At 33.4% G+C, this 6,000-nt stretch overlaps 1 protein-coding gene across 1 annotated transcript in view; it reads left to right on the top strand.

The window, feature by feature from the left end:
* The first annotated feature begins 2,764 nt into the window (after positions 1-2,764).
* Positions 2,765-6,000, top strand: part of LOC132721862 (neuronal calcium sensor 2-like) — a 150,018-nt gene continuing 146,782 nt past the window's right edge. Inside the window, exon 1 of the mRNA XM_060706236.1 lies at positions 2,765-2,789. The gene's annotated coding sequence lies outside the window, so the exon portion shown is untranslated. The remainder of the gene's footprint in view (positions 2,790-6,000) is intronic.

The raw sequence follows: 6,000 nt of genomic DNA, 5'->3' as shown, positions 1-6,000 counted from the left end.
TGTCATTTTTTTGTAATATAACATAAATTGATAAAGTAAAAAACAAACAAAACTAAAACAGTGTAGAAGCTCAAAATGTACTTTAAAGAGCAAATTTAGGCAAGGTTGCAAACAAAAAATTGATTAAGCAAATGATGTTAGACCTATATATGAATATCATAACCTTTATTTGAATGGTCCCATTAGAATAGTTTGTATTGATATGTTTTTGTTAGGTTTTTGATGAATATTCTGATTGCATAACAGAATAACAGAACAGTATAATAACAATAAATCTGTATCTTGTTAGATCATTTATAACTACAGGAAGAATGTTGTTACCATGTCAGACATTATAAAACATTACCACTATTCCTCAGAAATCAAGCAAACATTTGTTTTCTTTGTTGTTAATTGACAAACAGAAGCATGTTGAAAGCATATCTAAGATTGTATGAGCCGTGTCACGACAAAACCAACATAATGGGTTTGCGACCAGCATGGATATAGACCAGCCTGAGCATCCGCGCAGTCTGATCAGGATCCATGCTGTTCGCTTACAAACCCTATAACAAGTAAAGAAACTGATAGCGAACAGCATGGATCCATGCTGGTCGCAAACCCATTATGTTGGTTTTGTCGTGACACGGCTCATATGTTGATTGTACTGATGTAAATTACTGTTTTGACTGATTACCTCTTTCCTTCCAGACTGAAGTTTCTTCTGCTGCCATTCTTTTTGTTTTAGGTTCATTTCTATTTTTTTTGTAGTCTTATTTTTTCGTAGACTTATATTTGCCTGAGACAATGGTTAAGAAATGTTTAATCTCAAATGCTATATTAATTTTGTCAACTTTGTACCAAAATAAGCCAGATGTGAGTAGAAAGAAAAGTCTGAGTCAGCAAGAAACTGTAAAACAAAATAATAAAATTTATTATGAAAAACATACAAATAAATAATTATCATGTTTACATAATTATACAGAAAGCAAATAAATTTTAAATAATCAACAAAGTTGTTTGTAAACCTTCAGTAACAAATATCATAATCCTGTAATTGCTACTTAATTTGTATAAGTGCTTATGCTTAAAAAGTGTTATGGAATAAAAATGTCCTGCTTTAAATTCATTGATATTTTAAAGCATTTATTCATCAAAATACATAAATTAAGCTACCAGCCTCAGGTCAGATTAGAAGGATGTGCAGGCTGACCTGAGTGGTCTAAATACTGGTGGCAAAGGCTAATAATTTTTCTATTTCAGCATGTGAAGGGCTAACTGTCCAAAAATATATTTAAAAAGTTTCCCATAGAAACCTCTCAGAATGATTTTTAATTTGATCAAACCGGATTTGACAGCACCATATCAGACCGCTCACTCACTCAGTGACTCACTCATTCACTCACTCAGTGACTCACTTGCTCACTCACCATCTCACTCAGTGACTCACTCATTCACTCACCCACCTACCCGCTCACTCACCAACTCGCTCACTCACTCACTCATTCATCCACTAACCAACCCACCCACTAACTCACTTGACCTGACCTGACCGGACCTGACTGAGTGACCGACCAAGCAACTGAGTAAGTCAAATATAGTGACTGTTCAAATATGGTTTGGGGTCATATTCTAGAGTTCTAAAGTTGTTAAGAAACTAAACTGACATCTTTTTTTTGTTAAAGCCAAAGCAAAATATTTTGATGAGCTTTAAAATCTTTGGGTTGATCATAAATAAAGATGTAAAGTGTGATTGACAATGTCCAGAGGGTATTGTCACCTGTATTAGTGCGGGTCATTTAAACATTAATGACCATACCAAAAACATCCTGTAGTGGTCTTCACAATGTAATTTAAATGTTCAAATATTAAAACTGTTTCTTTAGTAACAAAATAAATAACTAGTCTTTATTGGTGCTTTCTTTAAATGGTATGGATTCATGGTGGTCTTTAAATAATATGATTAAATCAAATTGTTCTAAATTTGTCTACAAAATATTAATGACAGAATTATAAGATTATCATTTGGCAGCGTGGCAGAGTGGTAAACCCTTTGGACTAGTAATCTAGCGGAGGCTCAAACCTTAGTGCTTCCTAATAAGCTAGAAACTTTACACCAGATATTTAGAACGAACATTTATTTTTCTGAATTTCAAGAATATCATTATCAAATGAAGGAAACATCATAAAACTATGAAATGAAGGAATCATCATAAAACTTTGAAATGAAGGAAGCACCATAAAACTTTGAAATGAAGGAAACATCATAAAACTATGAAATGAAGGAATCATCATAAAACTTTGAAATGAAGGAAGCACCATAAAACTTTGAAATGAAGGAAACATCATAAAACTATGAAATGAAGGAAGCACCATAAAACTATGAAATGAAGGAACCACCATAAAACTATGAAATGAAGGAAACATCATAAAGCTATGAAATGAAGGAAGCATCATAAAACTTGGTCAGAAGGCACTGGTTTTCCTATGGCATATTCCTGAAATTATTGCCTATTAAATAGCACAAATAAAGTTATTAGTATGTTTTGCTGTCTGTTAGTTGGCATATAAGTAAGTAATTAATAAGCAGTCTGCTTAAAAATTGTGATTTAAATAAGCAACATAAATTATACTATACAAAATTCTTATTGTTATTTTGGCAACAGAGGAAAATTTAGTAATGTGCTCTTCTTTCTTCTTGTTTTTAAGGGTTTGAATGTACAGAATATCTCACTTTGTATATTGACATAAAGAAGCCAGATGAAAGCATTTTCTTTGATTGAACACTGACAGTAAGGAATGATAATAAGGTAGGTAAAAGCTGATGTTTTTACCTTCGTACTGTTTTCATACTTTACCTTTGTTTATATGTCTGGGAATGACATGATTTGCATTCAATATTACGCTGTAAAAAAATGGCATAAGCAGACGCAAAAATAAAACGCAAAATAAGTAGGTTTTATATGTTAAATATGTGTCCCTAGCATATATTATGCACATTATTTTGTAATAAGATTTGCTGATGTGAATTTATGTGTAAGGCTTGGGATGTTGTGTTTTTGCACTTTTGCTCAGAACAGAAAGATTCAAGTGCATCAATATATAACCACATGGGGCTAAATATTCAAATCTGTGAACACCTGGGGTGTGTGTCACTAACGTACTTGGGTTATCGTAACTCGAGTTTGAACGTAACTTTTTGAGTAAGCAGAACTTACGTATTTATTTGCGTTTCACTAAACTTTCTTAGCTACGCTTTTGCGTAGGTTTAAACGTAAAGTTACGCTCACTTATTGCTGGCGTAAATTGCACATTCTGTTTAGTGAAACGCAACTAACGTAATTTAATGTTTATGAAGTCCAAATTTACGTAAAAAAATAAGCTAAACTTACGGAATGTTAGTGAAAAGTTCGCCTGCTTTTAAACTTAAGTAACAACACAGACTATTGAGTCAATTTTTTACAACACAATTGTGCTCAACCATAACATGGCATTGTTTGTTTTGATGATTAAATTACATTTCAAAAAACTGATAAAAGTGTAATTAATTATTCATAATCGAAGACTGTGATGATATTTTTGTATTTATAAATAAAGGATATTGTATGAGTTTAATACTGAATTTATTGAACGAGTTGAATAAAATTATATTATGCGAGCCTCTGTTCATATATCAAAAATAAAGACCATTTGAAGTGAAAAAGAACCATTTTTCATGGATGTGCCTATAATGTAATGCTAACATTTTGCGCATATTAACGCTATGTTTGTAAAACGCAAATGACGTCACATCAAAATATATGCATGGCTGTGCAATACCATATTTACGGAGTCGTAAAAACAGCACGGTTATGTGATAAAGAATTATATTTCATTTATCTGAATTTACTGTTTCATTCAATTAGGATGAAATGTTTAGTATTTATACAAAATAATGTTATATGTTGCATCAGGATGTTGAAATACAGTAGAACTTCGGTAAGTCGAAGTTGAAGGGACTTGCGTAAAAAACTTCGACACAACGGGACTTCGACTCATGAATTACTCTCAATTCAATGACAAAATTTCGACCCGTGACAAGTTCTAATTACAAGATCTATAACGAAACCTATTTCATGTTTTTCCATCATAAATCTGATATTTTACATTTTATAATGATAAATATAGCATGTTAAATAACTTATTTCACGGCCAATTATTTGGACTACCCGTTGACGTATACAAATAGAGTTACAAAAGGCGTAACGATACGAAAGGACTATAACTAAACCAGTTATAGTAAATATTTCGCGTGTTATTCTCACGCGACACCGGGATACGGATCATGTTTTCAAATGAAAGTAGTTCTCAAATACCACTACAGCTATTAAAATAGAAACGATTTAAGCATTTTATCACACATTTTATCGCAAACAAAGGCTGTTTGAACACACGGCTGTGTAATTAACACCTGTCGCACAAGTTGATTGGCAATTGTCTTTGCAGCAAGATAAGGTGTGAAAAATGTCTCGAGATCGAAGGTGTCAAAATAATCGACCGACTTCGACTTATTTGTGGTAAATTGCACTAGATTTACTTTATATGGACCACGAAAAAACTTCGACACATCGAAAAATTCGACACATAAAATCTCGACTCATAAATAGGTTTTTATAAGGAATATATAGGGGTAAAAATCGGGACTTTCATTTTTCTTCGACACATTGAGAAAATCGACTAATCGAAGTTCGACTCATAGAAGTTCTACTGTACATAGTTTTATTATGTTTCCCAAAGGGAGAGCATATAGTCGCAGTCTTGTCCATCTGTCCGTCTCTTGGTCCCTTGTCTTGTCCAGAGCATAACTTAAAAACCCTTAAAGATAATTTGTTTAAACTTCACACAGTGGTAGAGGGCTTTGAGGTGGAATTTGGAATTATTAGACTTTGAACTTTGTCCAGGGACATAACTCTGAAAGTACAAGAGATGTACTTTTCTCTGTCCAAAATCGATTCAGGGAGCATCACCTGGTTCAATCTGGGCTCTTGTACAAGTAACAATATTTTCTGTATATTCATAAAAAAAGTAAAAATCTATGTTTTACATGTTTTTAAGAGAGTCTCCAATCAATTGTATGTTTCTTTTTATGAAATAACAAATGAGCCGTGTCATGACAAAACCAACATAATGGGTTTGCGACCAGCATGGATCCAGACCAGTCTGCGCATCCGCGCAGTCTGATCAGGATCCATGCTGTTCGCTTACAAACCCTTAGTTACAAGTAGAGAAACTGATAGAGAACAGCATGGATCCTGATCAGACTGTGCGGATGCCCAGGCTGGTCTTGATCCATGCTGGTCGCAAACCCATTATGTTGGTTTTGTAGTGGCGCAGCTCAAATGACAAATGATAACAAAAATGCGATGTTGTTGAAACGTCGTTTTGGATAATATTTTGTCGTATTTTTTGCAAAATCAAAGCTGTAGAAGTCTAGTATATAAATCTATTTCTGTGTTCAAAATCACCGTATTCCTGTGTGAGACGAGAATTTTTTTTAACTGCTTCCTACCCGCGTTTGACAGATAGTTTCTGCTATAGATTTGATAATGATGAATGAGTGGGGGAAAATTTGCTGGTTCCTGATTTTAGAAACCTGCTGCGATACTTGTCTCATTGAATCAGTTCGGTCCCGCGGGACACGTGAAATGTATAACATAATGATGTATTCAAATGTCATCATCGTAGAAATGTCAGTTCCAACTTGAATAAGTTTTAGAATGATATTTAATTCTCTACAAGGCCAAAACAGGCAAGGGCAGGCGTTCTTTTAAGAATTTGATATTTTACAGAATATGTTCTCGAAGATTTATAAGATTTCACGAGTTTAAGATGAATGATGATCTTGCTTAAATACTTCTTCATTCAAACGTTATACTCTCAATTAGCTATGTCACACAACTGACCATAATATATTGTAAACAATGCTTTACCACACAATGAACAGTTTAATTGTAAAACATGCATGCCATAAACCATGCTTTG

Source organism: Ruditapes philippinarum, unplaced genomic scaffold (genome assembly GCF_026571515.1).
Source record: "Ruditapes philippinarum isolate M1 unplaced genomic scaffold, ASM2657151v2 ctg1919_1_1_1_1, whole genome shotgun sequence".
Taxonomy (NCBI): Eukaryota; Metazoa; Mollusca; class Bivalvia; order Venerida; family Veneridae; genus Ruditapes; species Ruditapes philippinarum.
Note: the sequence above shows the minus strand (reverse complement) of the source record. Positions and strands in the feature narration are given on the sequence as shown.